This window comes from Trachypithecus francoisi, unplaced genomic scaffold (genome assembly GCF_009764315.1).
Source record: "Trachypithecus francoisi isolate TF-2019V2 unplaced genomic scaffold, Tfra_2.0 Contig01603, whole genome shotgun sequence".
NCBI lineage: Eukaryota > Metazoa > Chordata > Mammalia > Primates > Cercopithecidae > Trachypithecus > Trachypithecus francoisi.
This window is the reverse complement of record NW_022681445.1, coordinates 1668212-1695543: the sequence shown is the minus strand read 5'-3', so window position 1 is coordinate 1695543 and position 27332 is coordinate 1668212.

The following is a 27332-nucleotide window of genomic DNA, read 5'->3' as shown; positions in this document are numbered from 1 at the left end:
TCGTCCTAGTCCTAGTGTCCCTCTAACTCCAGGATACTTAAACTAAGTTTTCTGAAGCTGTTATTTGCTTAAGGCAAGGGGGAAGCAATCATTGTCCATCCCTCATGAAGGTGGAGAAAATGCCCACCACCATTCTCTTTCTCAGAGTGCACATGTCCACCTTCGAAAAACCAGTCTTTTCTTTTGCAGCTGCTGGAAGTTCAGTTATTTCTCAGGCCAGCCCTCTTTTGTTTTTTCTGGCAGAGGCAGCCACAGCTCCATCTTTTCTAACCGTGTGAATTAGACACCACGCCTGTGTCACTCTAACTCCAGGGAACATGAGTGAAGTTTTCTGAAGTGTTGAGCTTGGGTCATCCATTCCAACCCTCATCGTCATGAGACAGTTTTCTCATTCTTTCTGGGGTCTGTTGAAATATGGGGATTTTGGCCCTGCCCTTAATTGAGAATAGAACTTCAGAATAGAAAACCACTTAGCTGCACTCTAGATGTGGCTCTTCCACAAGGGAGTATCCTACAATTTGCATTGACATTATTTGTCCTCTTTTGTTATCCTGTTGTTATTTTTCGTGTGAGGTACAAGAGCTAACACTTTTACTTCATTTTTCTTTTTGCTGTCTTTTAAAGTATTAAAGTGTCTCAATGTAGAAGTGTTTTTAAAAATTTTTTTTACTGAAACAAAAGTGGCTTTTTGTATTTTTGCTGTTCTTGGCTTGCATGTCTCTGTGCATGAGATGGCAAATTTGGCCTCAAATGTATGATCAATAAAGTTATGATGCCCTTTTATTAGACAAGAGACCACACTGGTCAGATTAGTGCCCAAAGTATATTCCCCAGCATCTAGTAGTACATGCTCGCACCTAAGTGCTGAGTAGTCCTAGTAGTCCTAGTCCTAGTGTCCCTCTAACTCCAGGATACATAAACTAAGTTTTCTGAAGCTGTTATTTGCTTGAGGCAAGGGGGAAGCAATCATTGTCCTTCCCTCACGATGATGGAGAAAATGCTCACCAACATTCTCTGAGAGGGAGTGATAGCGTCCCCTATAAGCAATTGCATGTTTCATGTTTGGATGGACAAGTCATTAGGATGGGTGACACCTGGGATTGTTTAGGATGGTCACTGGAAGATGAGATGCCTCAATCTGGTCAAACAGCAAGGGCACACTAGGAGAGATCAAGAATCCTCTGGACCTGGTAGAGCAGTGGGGTCCAGATTATGAGAGGTATGGCTCCCTAGGGTCTGATAGCCCACCCTTGTCTACATGGACATGAGAGTCCTTCCACTGTTTAGTCTTCCAGGATGTGTGGACCAGGTTAGGAGTAAGACATGTTCTCTGGGATCTGATAATGTATGCTACCTATTGAAGAAAGTTTGGGGGGTTAGGCAGCAATAGGTGGGATTGGAATCACCTGTCTCATTTGTGCCTAATTGTTGTTATAAGCACATTTTTCCTGGCCTTAGAATGGTTGAAAGTATGTGAAAATCTTTGCTTACTGGGGCCAATTGCTCTACCTGTATGTTCCCCTTTTTATTTTTCAAGCTTTCATCCCAGGAGAATAGAAACTTTCACCCAAGTCTCCTGGAAACTCACATTATAAAAATATCCATGGTCTGTGTTCCTGTAAAAAGTGTCTGAATGCAACTGTAGAACTTGTGATGAAAAGATAAATAATTAAAAGTGATTTTGTCATTTGAAGACCTGCAAGCCAATTCATTGTATGCACTACATAATAATGTGTAATTGGTGTTTAAATATGGTACATGTTTGAATCGTGAATGTTCATATGGTTTCCGAGAAAAATTCCTCTGATGTTCACTTCTTTCGCTTTATAATGGTGTTTTGTTAATTGGTAAGTTGAAGGTGTCATTCATTCTCTATGGCTTTTGATGCCTTCCAGCAAGGGAGACTTGTGATCCCCAGCAAGATTTAGGGCATATTTGCCAGTTCCAATACTTTTTTGTAAGCAAAAATGAAATTTACGTTGGATGTGTACATGCCTCTCAGATTGGACTATGAACTAATGCGAGTTTATGGGTGGGCTCCCGTCGGCAAATAGACAGGCAAGTTATTGTAATTGATACTGCTGAATGTGCTTTGGGAAGAGCTGTGTTAAGTATTTGTAACTATTTTCTTGTTTGTAAGGGATGTTCTCAATGGGGAAATGCCACAATAGAATAGTGGTAGTGGGACGTTAGTACAACTGGGAACCCACCAGGCTTCCCAACCTAGAGGCATTGTTAAAGCAGTTTAAGATACTGTATTAGTCTGTTTTCACACTGCTGATAAAGACACACCTGAGACTGGAAAGAGAAAGAGGTTTAAATTGGACTTACAGTTCCATATGGCTGGGGAGGCCTCAGAATCACGGCGGGAGGCAAAAGGCACCTCTTATATGGTGGCAGCAAGATGAAAATGAAGAAGCAAAACTGGAAACCCTTGATAAACCCATCAGATCTCATGAGACTTATCCACTATCATGAGAATAGCACGGGAAAGACCAGCTCCCATGATTCAATTACCTCCCCTGGGTCCCTCCCACAACATGTGGGAATTCTGGGAGATACAATTCAAGTTGAGATTTGGGTGGGGACACAGCCAAACCATATCAGATACTGAGTTGGGTTTGGGGGGTGGGACATGTGAAAGAAGGACCCCTAACTAATCAAAAAACCAGTATAGTAGCTGAAACCTCACTGTCTTTTACCATGAGCTCAATGTAGCAGTAGTCCTCCTTGTTCCTGTACTTCCAGATATTGTAATGGTCATGGTCATGTGCAGAATGAATGGCTTAGTCTGCAATAGTGGACATACCAATGTTTTTTTCAGATCCCATTGTGGGTTGAAAGTCTAATTCGCTTTGTGGGGATCTGATTACAACATGTATTCATCTTGCTGCCCCAGTGTGACCTAAACTTTCCCATGATTTCTCACTGGTGGATAGGCCGACACCTAGGAAAGACTGAATTCTCACCAGAGGTGTTCTGGTCCCATTATATGACTGACATCATTCTGATTGGAAGCACTAAGGACAGCATAATGTCTGAGGTAGATAGACAGTCCAATATCTGAGTAACCAGCACTGGAAGATTAATAACCCTGACAAGAACCAGTAGCCAGAACCCAGATAAAGTTCTGATGAAACATGTGAGTTGATGCCCAGAGTATACTCCTTAGGTCTGCTCAAGAAAAACTGATGGCCTTGAAAACACCAGAAAAACAAATTTGAGAGAGCACATGATAAGCTTGAGCAGTATTGAGTTGACTTTATACCTTATGTGGGGATCCTGCTCAGCTCATTATATAAGATTACTCAAAAGTCATTTGAGTTGGCCAACAACCTGCCTTTGATATTATCTGTCAAGCTGTACAGACCATTGTTTCACTCAGGCCAGTCACTCACGTTTTGAAAGAAAGTTTTAGCAATGGATATTAATGCTCACGGGAACTGTGGTAAAATGTTGTGGCCACTAGGCAGTAGAATTCTTTAGGATTTGTACGTGGTCCTTGCCTAAAACTGCCACCTGGTATACCACCATTGAGAAACGACTGCTACTTAGTGACACTGAGAGAATAACAAAGCAGAGGTTGAAGAGAGGATGGAGGAGGCCCAGATTCAGGATGGAGAAGAAAATGTCTACCACAGAGAAAATTCCTTTCAAAATTCTTTTCCTTCTCTCTCAACACAACTTTTTATATTACAGAGGTGTGTGATGGGCTAATCTAGTAGAACCAGTTTAGGTCAAGCTTTTGGCGAGATGTCTCAGACCCTTGTTTTAGAGTACAGAGTACTTGACATTTATTATTCTGTTCTTTGGAGCCTCTGGCAAGGCTCTTTTTAAATTTGTAATTTTTATGGATACATAATAGTTGTACGTACGTATTTTCACCCTTATTTTAGGTACTCAGGTACATTAGCTTATTCGCTTTACTTACCTCAAATGTGAGGGTGAGCCAGCATCACCCCTCATTCTTTGTGTTGTCAGCATGCTTGCAAACCCTGCCATATGTTGACTTCCTTCAGCTCTTTCTGTACTCAGTGCCTCTGTTGATCTCAGAATTTTTATGTTGGATTACATCCAGTGCAAAATTATCTGCCAAATTTTTAAGCATAGATATCTTGGCTAGTGGATATTTTCTGAGAGCCTTCTTTGTTTTTCAAAGTCCCCTTAAAAAAACTTGGTATTTATTTACTCCAGCTTCAGGTATGAATTTGATTCTGGTGATCAGTGCGTGTAGTGTTCAATTTAGCAAAACCTAGTTCTCGGCATTTGTATTATTTCTGGCATTTGGATTGCTACATATTGGAGTTCTACACACTAAAGTAGGAAGTGAGATTGCCACTTGTGTTGGTGGTGGCACCTTTAGGGTGCCAAGTGAACCTGGTCCTGAGCAACCATGTGAGTGGGGAGGTCAGTTCTCATATATTTTTTGATGATTTATGCTGGGGCTCCAGGCACACATGTATTTAAAGACCTCTTGAAAAGACTTTATGTCCATTGGATTCAGCCATCTGTTCATTCTGGGCCAACCAGTGTGTAACCCTTTCTTTTGCACACACTTTTTTCCCTCACATTTGTACTCAATATTTTGGTTGCATTATTATATGTCAGAGCTTCAGGCACACAGTGATGAGTTCTAGGCTTGGCAGGAGCCCAAGTTTACATGTGTTGTGGTGGCCGCATATTTCTACTATGGCCCCACCATCACATTGGAACTGCAGTTCATGTTCCAAGTCATCCTTCTTGTTGTGCCTTTTATTAGGGTTGTTCCATCCCCAGATTCTTGTCATCACTTGGATGAATGAGACACTGGTTCATGTGTTTCAGGGAACATAAGAGGAGTTTTCTGAACCTCTGTTATTTGCTTGAAGCAAGAATCAAGTGATCTTTGTCCCTCCCTCATGAGTGTGAAGAAAATAACCACAAGCTCTTTTTCTTAGGTTCCACATATCTCCCATGGAGAATATATTCCTTTTTCCTGTATATGGTGAAAGTGTAGTTCTCTCCTAAACCAGTCCTCTTATTGTGCCTCTGACAGGGGCAGCTCTAAGTCTAACTTCTCTTCCTCAGTGATTTAGCCCCTCTAGCTTCTGGGGACTTAAAATTTCACTGGCATTTTCCAGCCTTTTTCTTCATCACATGCTCCCCGGATACTGTAAGTGTTCAACTAGTTTGCAGAGCTATACATTTAATGCTCCAGACAGATTTTGCCCACTCAGTAGTTGTTTTGGTGGACAGATTGATGCCTAGGGTCTCCTACTCTGCCATCTGATGTGAGTTCTTTTGATACCTGGAGTCTAGATCATTTGGAGCTCCCAGATGTCTACATTCTGGGCAGTGTACCCTTTCAAAATGGGAGTTAGTGAGATTTTCTCCTTGTTTTTGTAAATTGGCAGACTTTGTGAAAGGAGATGGAGGAAGGCCTGCCTTAGCCCAGGATCCTTCATACATTGATGTTCTTTAGGAAAACATACATTTAAAAGATGAGAATGGGGAAATGGATTCCATTAAGACTCTCTGTGCTCAGGTATCTCTAAGAAATTTCCCTTGTAGGGTAGGAGTCCTGATTGGAGCCAGAGAACCACTGCATTCTCTTCTTACATTCATCAGAAGATTGACTGAGAATAGCAGAAAAGTCGAGTAATAAGAGAATCTGGAAGAGAAAGGATGAAAGGAGATGTAGGAGACTACCAGGAAGTCATGGTAGGATAAAGTGAGGGAAAGCCAATTGTCCCTGTACTTTCAAGCCTGAGTATTTAGTCTTGCGAATTTTCTCATAGAGCCTGTTTTTTATATTTCAAGGTTCCTTAAAAAACTTGGTATTTGTTGGTTATTGATTTCACTGCAGCTTCAGGCACCTAGTCCAATCAAACTGGCCAGATGGGTAAATCTTCATTTTGGATAACACCAGATTCTGCATTTTTACTCTATCTTCCTACTGTAATGTGACATGTTCATGTTCCAGGTCTTGTTTTTTTGTTTTTTTGGTTTTTTTTGTTTTGTTTTCTGAAACGGAGTCTTGCTCTGTCATCCAGGCAAGAGTGCAGTGGCATGATCTTGGCTCACTGCCACCTCTGCCTCCCAGGTTCAAGCGATTCTTGTGCCTCAGCCTCCTGAGTAGCTGGGACTACAGGCACGTGCCACGGCGCCTGGCTAATTTTTGTATTTTTAGTGGAGATAGGGTTTTACCATGTTGGCCATGCTGGTCTTGAGCTCCTGACCTCAAGTGATCCGCCCTCCTTGGCCTCCCAAAGTGCTGGGATTACAGGCGTGAGCCACCACGCCTGGCTTTCAGGTCTTTTCTTCTGTCATTTTGAAGGCCCCTTACATTATTAGAAAAACATATTTGTGGATAGCTGAGAAGTCAAAATGTGCCACTATTTCCTGCTTTGTGATATCAGGTAGTGCATAGGATGATTGCTCTCCTGCAGCACTCACTATGAATTCCAGTTTGTCAAATAAATTTGGAGCATATTCACGTTGGAAATTCACCACTGTTTCTTCCTTCAAATTCCTTTTGATGAGTTCCAAGAGAAAGTAACTGTATTCATTTTCTTTTTCACTATGCAAACTGGCTTGGATCTGTTGTTCCCATGTCTGTGATGAAAGTCCAGGTAGGTCCCACAGACTTTGTTTCTTCTTATGAAGCCAAATGTCCTGTAGCCATTTGCAATCTGTATGAAGCTGATTACAGTATATAATCAAAATCCTAACTTCTGAATCTTGGGAATTATCGTCCACTCCCTACTGAGGCCTGCTTAAAGATTGGAATTCTGCATGTGATATTTGTACATGGGTGTTGGGTGGAAATAGGCAAACAGGTTTTGCCTTTTTTCCATCTTCTCTCCAACTGTGCAACTGTTCATTTTCATTGATGCCAAACTCAGAAAGAGGAAGACTCCAGAAGAGCACATCCTTGCATAGCTGGCTAAATTGTATTGTGGACATTGGGCTTTGAGATATGGAGGAAATACTGAGCAGAGCCTCTTGTGGGGACATTTTCATTTTTCTATAGGGACCTCAGACTTCATGTTCCTGTCACATAGAGTGCCTTTTATCTGACTGATCACTAGGTTCTCACTCAGTTTTGAGGCCTTTTATGGCCTTCACCTCTTTTGGGGTCATTTGCTTCTCCAGCAGGTTTTTTTCATTGACATGTCTTTTAAGCTACTCTCAGGCCACTCTTTTTCCCAAGGTCCATATATCAACCCTGGAAATCAAAGATCTTGCTTCTGTAAAGGTTGAGTTTGCTTTTCAATCAAAGGCACACTGTTACTCTCCCTTCTTTAGGGGTACTTCTACCCCCAGCATGTTAATTTTACTGATGTGAGTCAGACATTAGTTCTGTGTTTCTCAACCAGCCTGCCAGGGCATCAGTCAGGTTTTCTGAAGCTCTTGATTTGCAGTCAGTGAGTGATTTGTAGTGAGGAAGAAACAGTCCCTATCCCTGGGGATAAAATGCCCAATACACTGACAGCTTTCTCCCTAAATTATTTTTGCTTCTTCCATGTCAATTCTTTTATTTATTTATTATTTATTTATTTATTTATTTTGAGACAGAGTCTTGCTCTATTGCCCAGGCTGGGGTGCAGTGGCATGATTATAGCTCACTGAAACTTGAATTCTTGGGCTCAAGTGATTCTCCTGCCTCAGCCTCCTGAGTAGCTAGGGCTACAGGTGTGTGCCACCACACCCGGCTAATTAAAAGAAATTGTTTTTTTAGAGACAGGGTCTTGCTATGTTGCCCAGGCTGGTCACGAGCTCCTGGGCTCAGGCAATCCTTCTGCCTTGCTTCCCAAAGTGTTGGGATTATAAGCGTGAGCCACTGTGCCCAGCCTCAATTATTTCATATCTCTGTCATGGGTGGTGGTCTGATAATATCTGTTTGATTCCACTTAAATATTATTTTAGTTTTAATTGACACAATAATTGTATATATTTATGGGGCACAATGTGATGTTTTGATACATGTATACATCATGTAATGATCAAATCTGGGTAATTAGCGAATCCTTAACATCTTACTTTAGAATATGGGAGTATTTGTCATTTATTGTTCTGGTGTTTGTAGCCTCTGACAAGTCTCTTCCCTGAGAAGGTATTCAATATCCTGTTCACTACAGGCTTGCAGGATCATGCCTTCCCTTGACTGCCCACTAGAAATGTTCTACCTTCTTGGATTTTGCGAGCCATCTCTCTGTTGTGCCCTCTCCTTTCTTTCCAAGGGCTCTTTGTGGTGTTTTCATTTAATACAGTATCAGGCCACTCACCCTCATAGTGCCTGTATGTAGACATTGGAAAGCACAGGCTTTATTTCGTATGTGGTACATTTGTAGTTCACTCCCAGGCTAACCTTCTTATTGTACTTTCTGGCAGAGGCAACTCCAGCCCAAGACTTTGACTTCACTTGTGAGAGTTAGATATTATCCCTGTGTTTTCATAAGTTCCAGGGAGATATAAAGCAAACTTTCTTAAGTTCCTTGTCATTTGCTTGAAGTAAAAGGGGAAGTAAAATTTGTCCCTTCCTCTTCAGGGTAGAGAAAAGCCCACCATAATACCTTTCTCAGGGTCAACATTATCTACATGGAGAGCACAAATGTTTCTTCTACAGGAGGCAGAATTAATTGTAGTTAACTCGCAAGGAAGCCCACTTCTTCTCTTGTAAAAGGAGCAACTCCTGCCCCAGATTCTTTTCCTATATGAATCAATTGGTATCTGTGTCCCAATAAGTCAGGATCATGAGTGCAGCTCTGGGAAGCTGTTGCTCTTGTGTCAGCCATCCCATCACTCATTTCATAATCCATCGTGGGTCTCCAGTCATGCAACTGAGTACAGAGAAACAGGTGGTAGGTAATGGACAGTGTCAGCTTCTTCCATGGATGGATTATGTGACTTATGAGTGTGTCTGAGGAAGAGGAATGTCCTGGTGTTACCCACATGTAGGGCATTGCTCTGCATTTTTGCTCTGGTACCTTGAACGTATCCATATAAGCCACAGAGGGATAAGCTTCAGCAAAGTTCTTCTGAGTGCGACAGAACACTTTGTGATCCCTCTAAAATGCAGTACAATGGGAGGCATGTGAAGAATTGCTCCCAATGCTGTCTCCCACGTGCCTCTTTATCTCTTATGAAAGGTTGTTATGGGGCAGTTTCTCTTCCCCTCTGTGGTCTTTTGAGATATAAGGCTTTTTCCTGTCTGTTTACCTCCAGAAGAGAGCTGAAGAATAGAAAACATGTTAGTGTTCACAGCTCTGGCACACTGTAAGACCATGCTGCCCAAATCTTTGGTGACATGGGGCCAAGTGATCTTTCACCATTGTCCTGAGTTCCCTGCTGAGTTGCAAAGGTGGTTCGAGCTAGACATAAAGTGGATAGGACCACATAAATCTAATAAAAGCATTACATAGTTATTGTGCACTCATCTGTGTCATTGAGAAATTAAAACTCCTTTCCTCTGACTACTAGCCCTGACCATAGATGAATTCCTCCCTGCCGATCAGTGGTGGTTATTTACAGAAATGTATTGAGGCCTGTTTTTCCAATGAGCAGAAATGGAGGGACATTAAGGATAAGTTTGGTCAAAACTTTAGTGAGCTATAGGATTCCTCCTTGACAAGCAAATGTGGGAGCTCTATCAGTTGTGCTGGAGGGGAAGGAGTGAAAATTACCCAATGGCCTATTGGCCATTCCAGTATTCCAGCCACTCAGCCCATAAGCACCTGGGTAATGTTTAGAGGGGGAACTTGGACACCTAGAAAATCTTTCTGAGATCTGTTTTCTTCTGACTAATGTTTATCTAACACATTCAACACCACCGTTTCTTGGTCTTAAAAGGAGTTCTAAAGTAGAGTTTAAGACCCTGAACCTTTTCTAACTGGACCAGAAGGCTTTATCCACTGGTCAAGGATGTTGGGGGGACTTGACAGTAGACATGTTTTAAACTTTTTCAGTCATTATGGACATGAGGCAGAAGTCACTCTGCTGAGTGGAAGTATCCACAGACATGGTCAAAAATTACTCTGAATGTTGAAATATCTCTCAGATTGGACTATGAACTGATAGGAGTTTATGACTCTGTCTTTATGGTCCAATACACATGCAAGTTGTTGTAATTGACATATCTGAGTATTTGGGGGAATAATTTTGTTAAGTGTATGTAATTCTTCTCTTGATTGTAAGGGATGTTCCCAATGGGGAAATGCTATGATTAGAACAGTGGTAGTTGATACAAATGAAAAACCTTAAGCCCCACAGACATCTCCACTAAGCCATAATGACCAATAAAGCAGTGTAGGATTCTATGTTAGGGACCAAGTGATAAGAGATCCCTACACTTATCAAGGAACTTACAGATGCAGAGTTGCTTAAAGAGACTGTAGCACACTACAATAGCCTCCTGTGACTAGTGGGAAAAACAGGGCCGCTTAACCCCTTACTGTGGATTACTGCAAGTTTTTTGTGGCAGCCAATCCTCCTTGCCCCTGCTATTTTAGATATCATAGTGGTCACAGAATCCATTGTACAGATTGAAGGGCCTGGTATGTAATGCTGGATATGTTAATGTTTTCTTCACATCCCACTATAATCAGAGGATCAGAGCCTTTATGGGGCTTAGCATGCAAAATAAGCTCTATTCTGCCACATAGAGACGTAACCCTTTACACGATTTCTCACCAATGGATTGGTCAAGACCTGAAAAAGACTGAGTTCTCACCCGAGTCCTGGTACCAGTAAATGACGACTGTATTCTGATTGGAAGCAGTAAAGACAGCATATTTTCTGTCTTAGATATACAGTTGAAATTTGAGTAGCCAGCACTGAAAGTTTAATTCTGACAAGAGTTAGTGGCCTGCCACCCAGATATAGTTCTGGTAAATCATGTAGGCTGCTGCCCAGATAACAATCCCAGAGCCTGTTCAAGAAAAATTAATGGCCTTAACCCTTCTGAAAACCAAGTGTGGCATAGCATATGATGTATTTGACCAGCATCACATGAATTTCTTATCTCAAGAGGACTCTGTTCATCCCATGACATAAGATTATTGGAAAAGCACCACTTTGACCAACAACATGTCTTAGAAACCATGCAACAAGCTGCACAGACCACCTTTCTACTTGGGCCAGTCATCTGTGCCCACCATTTTGACGGAATGTATCAGTAATCGACATTTATTCAGAATATAATGACTGGCAAGGGTGTAGCCACAAGGCAGTGGCACTCTTTTTTCATGACCTTTGCCTGACATCACCACTCAATGTATGCCGTTTGATAGACGATTGCTGCCTGTTATCAGGTGCTGGTGGGCATAGAAAAAGTCACAAGCAAGAGCAAGGGTTGTAATGGCCTAACTTTCCTATCATGGGACAGGTCTCAAATGAGAACTCAAATAATGTAGGAATTGCCCAAGTATATCCTTTTTTTTTTTTTTTTTTGAGGCGGAGTCTCGCTCTATCGCCCAGGCTGGAGTGCAGTGGCCAGATCTCGGCTCACTGCAAGCTTCGCCTCCTGAGTTTTACGCCATTCTCCTGCCTCAGCCTCCCGAGTAGCTGGGACTACAGCGCCCGCCACCTCGCCTGGCTAGTTTTTTGTATTTTTTAGTAGAGACGGGGTTTCACTGTGTTAGCCAGGATGGTCTTGATCTCCTGACCTCGTGATCCGCCCGTCTCGGCCTCCCAAAGTGCTGGGATTACAGGCTTGAGCCACCGTGCCCGGCCCTTTTTTTTTTTTTTTTTAGACAATGTCTTTCTCTGTGTCCCAGGTCAAAGTGCGGGAGCATGATCAGGGCTCATTGCAGCCTTGACCTCCCAGGCTTAAGCGATCCTTTCACCTCAGCCTCCTGAATAGTTGGGACTACAAACATGTACCACCATGCCCAGCTAATTTTTAATTTTTTTGCAGAGATAGGGTCTCATCATGTTGCCCAGGTTAGCCTCCAATTCCTGGGCTCAAACAATTCTCCTGCCTCAGCCTCTCAAAGTGTTGAGATTACAGATGTGAGCCACCATGCCCAGCCATAATATCCATTTTTTAAGTGGAAGTGATATATAACTTGAAGAAGTAAACTGGGCATTAATGGTGTCTTAGAGGTGCTGGAAAAAATGTCCAGTCACTCTCCACATGCAGTTGACTGACAGGCAGGGCCCATGCTAGCACTCTGTCTTCTGCTGGCTTGGGACACCCAGGTTCCTCAGGATACCTGGGTTTAGTACATGGATACATCTGCTGAGCTAAAGACAGACCAGTTATAGTAGCTGTGGAAGGTATACAACACCAAAGAAAACTGCTTGTGTCTATGCATGGAAAAGGGAGTTCTGCTTAATGATTGGGATGGAGATATGGGCTGTGCATTTTACCTTGAAAATATCCCTTAAATATACCTTTTAACATTTAGATGGACTCCTGGAAAGTCTGGCAGTGTGATGACTAGTTTATCCAGTCTCAGCCTCTCAGGTGGTAGATATTATTAGTCGATTTCAGAAGATGCATACCTGTTCATGGCTCATGCGACTATGCATGGATTAGGACCCTTTGAGATTAAAATTCTAGGAGTCAATAAGCTGATAAGGCATATCCTGCCCAACTTAGGACCATAGCCACCTGGATAGACTCTGCAACAAGGCATTGTGATTCATCTATAATTCAGGACCTGGCCCAAGTACAAGACCTAGTATTTCCAGCACATGAGGCCAAGGAAGCCTGGAAATGTGTCCAGAGCATCAGCTACATGGTTGAGTAGAGTGGGGATCTCCACTTTCCAAATGCAGAGGTGTTCAATCTATCCCATTCCCTCTATTCAAGGTTGCTGGGCTGGGTATGGACTATGGACTACAGTTGATTCCTTATCTGGGCATGCCACTGCCAACCCTCTATGCCCAGCAGATGGAAGAATTGTATACAAGTTTTTCAGTCAGATACTTAAAATAATTTTACTATTTTTATATATTTAGTGGGCACAAGTACAGGTTTCTTACATGCATGTATTGCATAGTGGTGAAGTTTGGGCCAGAGTTTTAAGAAATTATTCTGTTTCAGAGAGTACATGTGCAGGCTTGTTACATGGGTATATTGAATAACGTTGAGGTTAGTTTTATTTTATTTTATTTTATTTTTAAGACAGGGTCTCTGTTGCCCAGCCTGGAGTTCAGTGGCATGATCATGGCTCACTGCAGCCTCAACCTCCCAGACTCAAGCCGTCTTCCCAGCTCAGCCCCCCAAGTAACTGGGAAAAATGACTAGAATTCTTAAAGAAAAAATTTAAATAGAATGGATGACTGGTGCTCAACTCTCAGTGGAGCACACTCTTAAGAAAGTCAGTTTGGGTCTACATGTGGCATTTCCCTGGCAGGAATGTTTAATAATTTTGTTGGGGAGAGGAGGAGGAGAGGAGCAGAGGCCTAGATTCAGTCTGAGGAATAAAATGCTTACCACAGTGATAACTTCTTCCAAGTTTCTTTCCTGTTTTTCTACCGCCACTTTTCATATCCATGAGTTCAAAAGAATTAGATGTCTACTGACTGAGCTTTGATCAGGTTTTTGTCGATTAGTATTTTATTATCCTAGACATTTATTGTTTTGGCATTTAGTGCCTTTGCTAAATCTCTTTGTTTGGCAAACCTGAAAACATATTGCATTAAACATCCAGTTCAAGATAGGCTTTCAGCAGAGTGGGAGAGGGTCAAGATGGCTTACTAGATGTGGCTGGAAAATGCCTCTTCCGCCAAGAGAAACCACTATTTCAAGTAAACTATCACATTTTGAAAAGATCTTTTGAGAGAAATCACTGAAAATCGATAGAGAGGTGACACAGACACCATAGCTGAAGAGGGAGGAAGCTGGGAAGCCTGCTTGCAGACACTGGACATGAGGACAGGTCCCTGGCCATGAATGAGATCTAAGGAAAGTATGAGTGAAGGAACTCCTGGGCACCAGACTCCCACTGCTAACTTCTGATATCCCAACCATAGGAGTTTTCATGACCTCCATAGAGATTTGAACTGGCAAGGGAGCCACCCAGAGATCAGACAGTGGCAGAATTTGAACCTGTACAGAGCACAGAAGGTTGCTGAGTGGTGTAGCTACAGGAAAGCATGACCATAGCTGCCTATCCTCAAGGCTTTCCATTCTGCAGTCAGTGGCTACAGTTCCTGCTGTCTGCCGAGCTGGCAGAGAGCAGGGCTACTACTGCTGTGGAATTGGGGCACACTGGATTCATATGCCCCCTTGCCTGCTGGCCCCTCCCAAGACTGCCTACGTGGATGCTCCTGCAGGAGGGTGACCACAGCACAGCCCCTGCTGCCCTGCTTGAGTACCCTGCACGGAAGCCTGGGAGCAGTTTGACCCTGCCAGCATAGCTAGTTAATATAGTTTTGTTGTGTGTCTCTGCCTAAATCTCATGTTGAATTGTAATCCCGAATGTTGGATGTGGGACCTGGTGAGAGGTGACTGGATCATGGGGGTGGATTTCTCATGAATGGCTTAGCACCATCCCCTTGGTGCTGTCCTTGCTGCAGATCTCTCATGAGATCTGGTGGTTTAAAAGAGTGTGGCATTTGCTCTCTCCCTCTTGCTCCTGCTTTTGCTCTGTTTCCCTTTTAAAACTGAATACTTTTAACAGCACCCAAGTCACCTCTTGAATGCTTTGCTGCTTAGGAATTTCTTCCACCAGATACCCTAAATCATCTCTCTCAAGTTCAAAGTTCCACAAATCCCTAGGGCAGGGGCAAAATGCCACCAGTCTCTTTGCTAAAACATAACATCACCTTTATTCCAGTTCTCAACAAGTTTATCATGTCCATCTAAGACCACTTCAGCCTGGATTTCATTGTCCATATCATTGTCAGCATTTTGATCAAAGCCATTCAACAAGTCTCTAGGAAGTTCCAAACTTTCCCACATTTTCCTGTCTTCTTCTGAGCCCTCCAAACTGTTCCAACCTCTGTCTGTTACCCAGTTCCAAAGTTGCTTCCACATTTTTGGGTATCTTTTCAGCAGTGCCCCACTCTACACCAGTACACCAATTTACTGTATTAGTCCATTTTCACACTCCTGATAAAGACATACCTGAGACTGGGTAATTTATAAGGAAAAAGAGGTTTAATGGGTTCACAGTTCCACGTGGCTGGGGAGGCCTCACAATCACGACAGAAGGCAAAAGGCATGTTTCACATGGCAGCAGACAAGAGAAGAGAACCTATGCAGGGAGACTCCCCTTTATCAAACCATCAGATCTCGTGGGACTTATTCACTATCACAAGAACAGCATGGGAAATACCTGCCTCCATGATTCAATTACCTCCCACTGGGTCCCTCCCACAATACGTGGGAATTGCGGGAGCTACAATTCAAGATGAGGTTTGGGTGGGGACACAGCCAAACCATATCAGCTGCTTTGATGCATCCAAAGCACAATCAAAATTTTACTTTGACTTGATTGAAAATAGTCCTCATATTGGATAATGGACTTATGTATGTTTATAGTTGAGCTGTTTCATGTCACTATATATGAAAGGTGTTATAAACTGGTACTGGTGAGTGTAATGTGGTAAGAGTTGTGTTAAGATTTGTAATTATTTTCTTGATTATAAAGGATGTTTCCAATAGGGAAATGCCAATATAGAATAGTGGCAGTGGGAAAAGTGAGCGATCAGAGCCCACCAAGCTTCCTCAGACCAGCCATGAGGTAACAACCAAGTGTGGTAGTATGCTGTGATTTGGGGTTTGGTGTGAAAGGAGGACTCTACACTGACGAACAAAGTAATGGAAGCAGAGATGTTTCACAAGGCTATACTACTCTACAACAGCCCTGTTTTACCAGTGAAATAATCCAATGGCTCTTTATTTTTGTTTCTTTTGTTTGTTTGTTTGTTTTTGCTCTTTTGAGACAGAGTCTCACTCTGTCACCTAGGCTGGAGTGCAGTGGCACAATCTCGGCTCAGTGCAACCTTTGCCTCCCAGGTTCAAGCAATTCTCGTGTCTCAGCCTCCCAAGTAGCTGGGATTACAGGCATGAGCCACTATGCCCGGCTAATTTTTTTCTTTTGTATTTTTAGTAGAGACTGGGTTTCACCGTGTTGGCCAGGCTGGTCTCGAACTCCTGACCTCAGGTGATCCACCCACCTTGGCTCCCCAAAGTGCTGGGATTACAGGCGTGAATCCAGTGGTTCTTGACACCTCACTGTGTTGACCTATAAGATCAATATGACAGCAGTTTTCCTTATACTTGCCCTGCTTTTCCAGACATCATAATAGTTGTGGAGTCTATTGCACAAAATGAGGAACCTGGAATCCTGTGGTAGACATATTAATGTGAAGCTTTCTTCAGATACCACTGCAACCCTATGATCAAAGCATATTTGCCTCATAAAGCTCATATGACAATGTATGTCTACTGTGCTGCTCCACATTGACCTACACTTTCAAGCAATTTTTCATCAGTGGGTATTCCATGACCAAAATAAGACTGAAACCTCACCAGAGGGGTCCTGGTAACCTTTCATGATGACATTATTCAGATTGGCAGGCTATGGGCAGCATACCATATAACTGAGAAAGATGGTCTGAAAACCGAGAGACCAGGGCTGGAAGATTAACCCAGACTCATATTACCAGCCAGCCACTAATGGGAAGAATGTGGCTGATGCCCAAAAAACAATCCTGGAGCTTTTTAAAGAAAAACTTATGGCCTCAAAATCTATAGCAACCCACATGAAGCATAAAATATGATAACTTCATTCAGTACTGGATGCATTTCATATCTACCATGGGATCCTGCTCAGCACATTACCTAAGATTACTTGAAAGGCTTACTCTTTGGACAACAGCATGACTTACAACCTCTTCAACAAGCTGTACAGACCAGATTTTCTCTCAGCCTGGTACCCTTGCATTATGTTTTGAGAGAAAGTTAGTAACTAACATTTTTGTAGGACCCCAGTGGCAATATGATGTTCTTACCCTTTGGGATTTGCTCGTAGTGCTTGCTTGACATTGCCACCTGATGTACTTCATTTGAGAGACTATTGTTGGCTTGTTACTGGTTGCCAGTGGACCCTAAGAAAGTAACAAAGCAAGACAGATGATGGTATGCCCAGACTTCCATACCATGGGATTTGTCCTAAATGAAAATACCAATAAAGTGGGTCTTGCCCAAGTAACATCCCTTTTGTTTTTGAGATGGAGTCTCACTCTGTCGCCTAGGCTGGAGTGCAGTGGCATGATCGCGGCTCCCTGCAACCTCTGCCTCCCGGGTTGAAGCAATTCTCCTGCCTCAGTCTCACAAGTAGCTGGGACTATGGGCGCATGCCACCAAGCCTGGCTAATTTTTTGTATTTTAGTAGAGACAGGGTTTCACTGTGTTGCCCAGGCTGGTCTGAAACTTCTGAGCTCAGGCAATCTGCCTGCCTTGGCCTCCCAAAGTGCTAGGATTACAGGCATGAGCCACCACGCCCAGCGTAACATCCATTTTTAAGTATAACATATATATCTAAGAAAGACAGAAACCAGGCATTAATGATATCTCAGAGCTACAGGAAAGTGTGTTCAGTTACTCTCCAGATAAGGCTGTCATAGTTGTAGCAACTGTGACATTACTTTGGACTTCTTGGTGGCCTTAATACAACAAGTTTCTGGTGGATATCTACATATTTTTCAGGGATTTATCATCTAAGATAAAGGAAAGGAGATATGTGAGCCAGTACATCTGTGCAACCCCCGGAAAACTGTTAACAATTACACGGAAATGAAAATTTTCAGAGTGAAGATCTGGGCTGTGTTGCTTGCCCTGGAGATCAAGTTCCCAAATATACCTTGTTACATTTTGAGTGACTCTGGAGTAGCTGCCAATAGCCTGGCAGTGTGGGCTGGTGGTTGATGGATGAAGGACTAGATGACCCATAGTCTCTGTGGGGATGAATCTTAAAAATTTTTTTTTTCAATAGCTTTTAGGGTACAAGTGATTTTTTGTTACATGAATGAAATATATAGTGGTAAATTCTGAGATTTTAGTGCACCCCTCACCCAAGTAGTGTACATTGTACCTAATGTGTAGTTTCTTAATCCCTAGCCCCTTCTTACCTCCCCCCTTCTGAGTCTCTAAAGTCCATGATGTCATTCTGTATACCTTTGCATACTCATAGCTTAGCTCCCACTTATAAATAAGAACATATGGCTTTTGGTTTTCCACTCCAGTGTTACTTCACTTAGAGAATAATGGCCTCCAGCTCCATCCAAGTTGCTGGAAAGGACATTATTTCATTCCTTTTAATGGATGAGTAGTATTCCATGGTGTGTATATACCACATTTTCTTTATCCACTCATTTGTTGACAGGCATGTAGGTTGGTTCCACATCTTTGCAATTGTGAATTTCACCACTATAAACATATGCGTGCAAGTGTATTTTTTAATATAATGACTTATTTTCTTTTGGGTAGATACCCAGTAGTGGGATTGCTGGATTGAATGGTAGATCTACTTTTAGCTCTTCAGGGAATCTTGTGGGGATGAATCTTAGCAGCAGAATTCCCAAGACACACACTTCCTTTTCGTGCTTTATGTGGATAACTGTGAATAAGGATTGTTTCAGTATCAACATCAGAGGAACAAAGAAGCTCATCAGACATGTCCTGCCCAGGTTAGGACCATGGTGAGGTGGACTGACTATGTAACAAGACATGATAATGTATCTACAATTTGAGACCTGGCCTCAAAATATGATCTAGTGTTTCCAACACACGAGGCCAAAGAATTCTAGAAAAGGTACAGAGTGTGCCTGCTGCACAGTCAAGTGGAGAGAGGATCTCCAGGTCCCATAGCCAGAAGTACCATAACTGACCTCTTTTCAAGGGTACTGATGATCATGGATTGCATTAGATTACTGTTTTTAGTATCACACAGCCAACCCATTTCCACAGCAGACAGGATAATTCTATGCAGGTACTCTTAGACTTTTCTACATGGCTGGATTCATTGCCTGCATATAATCAGATAATGATGCCAGGTTTATAGGACGTACCCATTAGTGGGCAGCTATCTGACTTGTTTGCTTCATGCTCTGAATAATAGCCAGGTAGCATGTTATGTTGGAGAATGGCATGGATTCTTAAGGAATAGCCTAAAAAGGAGAACTAGATGACTTATTCTCAGCTCCCAGTGGAGCTCATGTTTAAGAAAGTCAGTTTGGGTACAAAATGTGATAATTCCTCAGAAGGTACCTCCCACTTAATAGAATGTTTAATTAATTATTATTTTTCAGATGGAGTCTTGCTCTGTCGCCCAGGCTGGAGTGCAGTGTCATGATCTCAGCTCACTGCAACCTCCACCTCCTGGGTTCAAGTGATCCTCTTGCCTCAGCCTCCCGAGTAGTTGGGACTACAGGCATGTGCCACCATGGCTGGCTAATTTTTAGTAGAGATAGGGTTTCACCATATTGGCCAGGCTGGTCTTGAACTCCTGACCTCAAGTGATCCACCCACCTCAGCCTCCTGAAGTGCTGGGATTACAGGCATGAGCCACCACACCCAGCCTAATATTTACTTAAGGAGTAGGGATAGTTGGCCCAAACTCATGATGATGAAGAATGTGCCTCTTACATTGACAACTCTCACAAAATGCTGTATTTCTTCTATTTAATAACTAAACTATTTAATATATTAGGGCTGGGCCATGTGACAATGCAGTGGAACCAGTTATGGTCTATTTCTTTGCAAGGCTGTGCAGCACTTCACTTTAAAATATCGAGTCCTGGCCGGGCACGGTGGCTCAAGCCTGTAATCCCAGCACTTTGGGAGGCCGAGACGGGTGGATCACGAGGTCAGGAGATCGAGACCATCCTGGCTAACACAGTGAAACCCTGTCTCTACTAAAAAAATACAAAAAACTAGCCGGGCGAGGTGGCGGGCACCTGTAGTCCCAGCTACTCGGGAGGCTGAGGCAGGAGAATGGCGTAAACCCGGGAGGCAGAGCTTGCAGTGAGCTGAGATTCGGCCACTGCACTCCAGCCTGGGCGACAGAGTGAGACTCCGTCTCAACAACAACAACAAAAAAAATTGAGTCCTGAGCATTTAATGTTTTATCCTTTGGAGTATCTGCCATATCTCTTACATGAGGGGACATGTTGCATTCAATATCTTTGTCTCTGTAATTTGTCATGTTTTTGAGTTTTGAATGTTTATATTGTGTGATAAAAAAATTCCTGATTTCCAAAGTTTTCACTCTACAATGATGTCTTGTTGATTGGCAAGTTGAAGGTGGCATTTTTTATGTCCTTGGGTGCCCCAGGCAAAGGAGAATTAAGATCCCTAGCAAAATCAGGGCCTGCCTGCCAGTTATTATACTCAAAATAACTTAAGTGAGCTCACACACTCAGTACTGCTGTCTTTTTTTTTCCTTAGACTTTTTTTTTTGGAGATGAGTGTTGCTCTGTCGCCCAGGCTGGAGTATAGTGGCGCAATCTCGGCTCAGATCAGATCCTGATAGTTGAAATAGGACAAATGGATTGTGTCCTGTTGGAAAAAAATGTCCAAGAATTCTATGTTCTGAGAGAAAACTTGTTGCTCCTACAAAACTGTTGTAAATACTGGTTCACTTCTCCTATAGTAAAAGAGGCAATACCACACAGGCCTTTCACCAACCTCTTTTTGAGGAACTTACTACGTGATTTTTAACCCCTTTTCTTGGAGGCTGATAAGGCCATAATGCCCTTTTTAGGGAATTAGGTGAGAATCTGCAGGTTGATTATCCAAGTATGGTATGGTATCTGTAAGGCAGTGGTAGACCTTTTTGAAAAAGTGTCTGGTGTAAAGGGGCAGTTGGTTATTTAAAAATGTGAAGTCTATTCCTACATTTAGTGGGAAATAAGTTATTATTATTATATTTTTGAGACAGAGTCTTGCTCTGTCACCCAGGCTGGAGTGCAGTAGCAGGATCATAGCTCACTGCAGCCTCGATCTCCTGGGATCAAGTGATCTTCCCGCCTCAGCCTCCTGAGTGCCTGGGACCACAGGCACACGCCACCATGTCCTGCTAATTTCTAAACATTTTTTTTTTTTGTAGAGAAGCAGTCTCACTATGTTGCCTAGGTCTTGAACTCCTCGGCTCAAGCTATCCTCCTGCCTCAGGCTCCCGAAGTGTTGGATTTACAAGCATGAGCCACCATGCTTGGCCAAGAAGTAATATTGAAGAATTTTGGACAAACACCCGTTGAGCCTGTATATACTTGACTCGTTGTTTAGTAGATGAGAGAGCCCTCCACATCGTGCTGGAGAAGAAGGAATGGAGGTCACCCAGTCGTCTATGACTGATCTCATTTTTTAAGTTAGTCTGGCTATGAGATTCTCACTAATGACAAAGGAGGACCAAGAAGACCTAGAAAACTTTGCTGAGTTTGATGCTGTTCATAAGGTGGTTTATCTAACACCATCCACTCCACGTGTCTACTTAGACCTTACTTCTTAGAAGTAAAAAAGAGTCTAGGATAGATGTCAAGGACCTTTCATTTATAATAATAAATGGAGACTTTATGCACTGGTTTGAGTGTATGGGGGAATTGACTGTTCCCAGTTGAACAATCTTTTCTGCAATTTTGGACACTGGGGAACAAATCTCTGTGCTGCGTAGTGACCTCTGATATTCTTATGAAGATTTACACTGACTCTCAGACTGAAGAATGTCTTTAAAATGAGTTTTTAGGTGAGTCCTTTCTGGCCAATACACATCCAAAGTGTTGTAGGCGAGACTGCAGAGTGTATTGGCCAGAAAGGATTCTCCTAAACACTCGTTTAGTCTGAGAGTAAAGATCCTTCAGTCTGAGAGTCAGTAGTTCTTCTTGTGATGGTAAGGGATGTTCCCAATGGGGAAATGCCACAATTAGGATATGGTAGTGGGATGAGTTGACAACCAAGATCTCACTAGGCTTCCATGGTATAAGCTGTGATATATCAGTCAAGCCATGTAAGATACCAGGTGAGGGCAGAGGATGAAAGAAGGTCCATACACTGATCAAGGAACTAATGGAGAAAGAGGTGCTTAAGGAAAGTATACTACCCTGTATTAGCCCAGTATACTTGGTGATAAAATACAATGAGTACTTGATGCCTCACTGTGTCATACAGCAAGCTGAATGCAGAGTAGTCCTTGTACCTGCACTTCAAGGGTTAATGATCACGGGATCCATTGCGTAGACCATGGGGTCTTGTTTTTGGTGGTGGACATGATAATGCTTTCTTTCAATCCCACTGCATCCATGGGATTGGAGCCTGTTTGACTTCATGGGGCTGAGATTACAACACATGTTCAATGTGCTGCCTCAAGATGACCTAACACCTCCCTTGTTTTTTTCAACATTACATAGGCCCAGAAATACAGGAGATTGAAAGAGCAGCCAACCTGTCTTGGTAACATTACATAGATGACATTATTCAAATTAGATAGACTAAGAAATACATACTGTCTGTCTTAGGTAGATTGATATCTGAGTAACCAGAACTTGAAGATTAACTCTATAAGAAGTGGGGGCCAGTCACTGAAGTACAGTTTTTGGAAACCATGCTGGTTGATGTCCAGAAACAATCCATGAATTTGTTCAAGAAAAACTGATAGTCTAAAATCCTCCAGGAAATCATATCTTGCACCACTTATGATAAACTTGTTCAGTATTGTACTTTATACCTCACATAGGGATCTTGCTCAGACCATTGCACAACTTACCTTTAAGTACATCTAATTTGACCATCAACTTATCTTAGAAACTCTCTAGGCAGCTATGTAAGTCCAGCTTTCTACTCAGATCATTCTCTATGCAGTATTTTTGAGAAAGTTGTCAGTGAATGATATTGATACAGACTGTAGCCTAAAGCAAAAAGATGTGGCCATTAGAAAGTAGAACCTTTTGGGGTTTTTGTTTTGTTTTGTTTTGTTTGAGACGGAGTCTCTCTCTGTTGCCCAGGCTGGAATGCAGTGGTGTGATCTCAGCTCATTGCAAGCTCCGCCTCCCAGGTTCACACCATTCTCCTGCCTCAGCCTCCCGAGTAGCTGGGACTACAGGTGCCTGCCACCACACCGGCTAATTTTTTGTATTTTCAGTAGAGACGGAGTTTCACTGTGTTAGCCAGGTTTGTCTCAAACTCCTGACCTCAGGTGATCCACCTGCCTCGACCTCCCAAGTGCTGGGATTACAGGCATGAGCCACCATGCGGCCGGGTTTTGTTCTTAATGTATGACTGAAACCACCACCTCATGTGCCCCATTTGAGAGATTTGTTAGTGGGTGTTATTGTACATTGAGCAAGTAATGAAGCAAGATCAGATGTAATACGGCTTGAGTTTTCTATCACACAAGGGTACCATATGTGAACACCAACAAAGTAGATATTACCCAAGGAATATCCATTTATAAGTGAAAGTGGTATGTCAAAGGAATGCATAAACCACACATTAATGGTTTTGCAGAGGTATAAGAAAAAGCGTCCAGTTGCTCTCCAGATGTGGCTGTCTCAGGTACAGGAACTGTGCCCAGCACCTTGGCCTTCTTGGTGGCTTTGGTACACCCAGGGTCCCAAGGATGCCTGGGTGTGATTTATGGACTTAACAGCTAAGAGGACAGAAGGGCTTGTGAGGTGTGGAAGCTGTACAACCCCCAAGAAAACTGCTTGCATCTATGTGTGAAAAGGGACGTTATTCTCAGTAGTTGGAGTTACAGGCTGTGGTGCTTGCCCTGGAAATCACTTCCCAAAATGCACCTTCTTACCTTTTGATTAATTCCTAGGCATGTGTCCATATGGCGAAAGTGTAGACTGTTGCTTGGTTGCAGGAAGCCTGCCCAAGACTCAGGCTTAGAAAATACTATCAACCAATATCATAAGACGCACAACTCCTACTCATTCACCATGTGATGTCCATGGATAAGGAGCTTTTGAGAATGAAATTCAATGGAATCAACAAGCTGATCAGACATGTTCTGGCCAGGTTAGTACCAAACAATCTGGATAAAGTATGCAACAAAGCATGAGAATCCAACTTCGATTCATGATCTGGCACCAAAACACACCTACTGATTCCAACCCATGAGGCCAAGGAAACCTGGAGAATGTGCCTAAGATGTTGGCTATACAATCTAGTGGAGGGGGGAATCTCCTCTTCAGGTAGGCAGAAATACCGGACTTGGTACCCTAACCTTCTTTCAGGATACTGCTGGCCAAGGATGCAGTAGGTACCTTTATGAAGAATGGCATTGACATCCTCATTTCCATAGCAAGGGTAAGCAACATGCCAGAATTCTTATTTGTACTGTGTCTTATATTTGTATTCAGCAACCACATTCAATGAGACAATGCTGACACTTTCAGAGGAAAAGTTACCCAGAAGTGAGAGGCTTCATGGACTTCTGGTGGATGCAACCATGTGCCATATCAGTCGCCAACATCAGGAACCATTGAGAAATGGCCTGGATTCTTACAGAAGAGACTGAATAAAATAGGAGTACAAACCAGACTAAGGTCCCAGTGGAGCATAGGCTAAGAAGGCAAATTTGGGCTCTAAATGTGGCATTTCCCCAGCCAGTACTTCCCATTTAAATAGAATGTTTAATTATGAGGTGGAGGAGGGGTTGAGGATGCCTGGAGTCAGGATGGGATAGAAATGCATATCTCATTGTCCACACCCTCCAAAATCTCCCTCTTCCTTCTTCTACCCAGATGTTTTATATCCCAGAGGTAGGTGATGGGCTAATGTCTGCTTAACCATTTTTGGTCAAGGTTTTGTGAAGATAGCTGAGAACCATGGTTTAAAATTTAGGGTACTGGGAATGTATTATTTTGTCTTTTGTACCCTCTGGCCAAACTCTTATATTCTAACATATATTGCTTTCAGTATCCTGTTTAAGGAAGGCTTTCAGGGATGTGTCTGATCCACAGCATCTTTACTCTTTACCCTTTTTTTTCTTTTTAGATGGAGTCTTGCTCTGTTGCTCATACTGAAGTGCAGTGGCACGAGCTTGGCTCATTATGACCTCCACCTCCCAGGTTTAAGTGATTCTCCTGCCTCAGCCTCCTGAGTAGCTGGGACTACAGCACTAACATATCCACCTGTAGTGGTATGCTAGTCCTGGCTAAGTTTTCTATTTTTAGTAGAGACGGAGTTTCACCACATTGGCCAGGCTGGTCTTGAACTCCTGACCTCAGGTGATTTGCCTGCCTTGGTCTCCCAAAGTGCTGGGATTACAGGCGTGATCCACAGTGCCTGGCCTACTCTCTACGTTCTTATTAGGTAATTGGGTGGATTAATTTATTCAGTTTACTTATTTAAAAGTGAGGGAAGCCTGTGTTCCTTCATACCATCATTCTAATTGGTGGGGTGCCTGCAGATCCTGCCGCATATATAAAATATAATGGCCTTCTATTCTTTCTGGGGCAAAGCCTTCTTTTTGTTCTCAGAGGGAATTGTTGATGTTGTATTATTTCCACTAAAAATTATCCTTCAACTTTCAATCTGGAGAATTTACATTTAGTGGGTATTCTCTGGAGGCCTCTTTTCTCTTATCATTGGACCCTTAAAAAGACTTGGCAGGTTTTGTCTGTTGCCTTTTTCCAACTTCAGGTGCCGATTCAGTTGCTATACCCAGTGTGCATAACCCTTCATTTTAGCAAAAATGAGCTCCCTACATATGTACTCTTTCTTCCATTTGGATTACAACATCAGAGCTGCAGACAAGGTATGAAGCATAAGCCCAAAGTTCCCTGAGGTGCTGGTGGAAGCTCTGGAGGCCCCATGTCCATGTTGACCCCATTCCAAGCTGCTGTGTAGACTAGGAGGTCAGGGTGCCATATGTTTTTGACAGATCTACTCCTTGGATTTTTAACCTTCTTTTTCTGGAGCCTGGTAATGTAACAGTGCTTTTTGGGAAAAAGAGATCAGATCCTGATGGTTGAAATAGGACAAATGGACTGTGAAAGGATGGGAGAGCATTCTAGATCTGCTCTATGTTCATTTTGGATACATCTAATTTAGGAAACCATACATATGGATGATGAGTATGTTGAAATGCATTCCATTAGGATTACCTTGTCCAGCCACCCATAGGAATGTGTACTTGAATTATTGGGTACCTATCTTCAGTTAGAGAATCTCTGCATTGTTGTAGCTATCCCTCAGCATGATGAATGGGATCTTGGAAGGGTTGGGAAAAAAAGAGGGAAAGTAGAAGGCAAAGGGGAAGAAGAGATAAAAGTAGTGTGACTGGGAGAAATCCAGGAATACCAATGGGTTATACTGTGCGTGTAACCCAGTATCCTTTCATCTCATCCTTTTCTGAGTTGTCAGGGTACATGCAGATCCTGCCATGTATGTGACTAATTTCAGGTATGCCTTTTTAGTAGCCTTCTTGCTGTATTTGGAGGATCATCTTCATTGTGTACTTCTCCACCCTTCACCCAACGTGGGTGATGTGCTAATGGCAGCAGATCCCGTTTGGGTCCATTACTTTTCAAGCTGGCTTAGCACCTCACTTTAGAATATGGAAATATTTGACTTTTTTTGTCTTTGCCTCTGGATCCTGTAATTGTTCACTAGGATTGCCATAGGTAAGTACCACAAACTTGGTGGTTAAGAAACTGAAATTTGTTGTCTTACAGTTTTGGAGGCTCAGAGTGAGAAGTCATGCTGTTTGCATGGATTGTTTCTTCTGGGGTATGTGAGGAAAGGGTCTTTTCCAGGACTCTCTTCTTTGCTTGTAGGTGGCCACCTTTGTCTTCATGTGACATTCTCCCTGCAGATGTATCTGTGTCCAAATTTCCTCTTCTTATTCCAGTCATATTGGATTAGGACCATGATAATGACTTCATTTTAATTGGTTATTTCGTAAAGACCCTCTCTCCAAAAGATAGCCTCTGCCAAATTACTTATTTGATATTGTGCGTGTTGGACATCTCATTCAATACAGGATTTCAGGAATGTGCCTTTTCTTTCACTGGTCACTAAATGTAACCTATGTCCTAGAATTTTGTGATCCTCCTTTTGGGGCTCCCTCTTTTCATTCCAAGGACTCCTTGAATGGTTTAATTTTAATACAATCTCAGGCCACTCATCATGGTAGCAAGCACATAATGACTTTGGAAAACACAGTAATCTGCATATGGTAGAAATGCAGCTCACTCTAAAACCAGATATTTTATTGTACCTTCTGAAAGGGGCAGCTTCAGTCCCAGATTTTTAAGCTCATTGCGTGAGCCAGACACTAATCCTTGTGTTTACAAACTGCAGGAGACGTAAAACAAGCTTTTTTGGAGGTCTTTGTGATTTGCTTGAAGTAAGGTAGAATTAAACTTTACCCTTCCCCTTTTAGAGT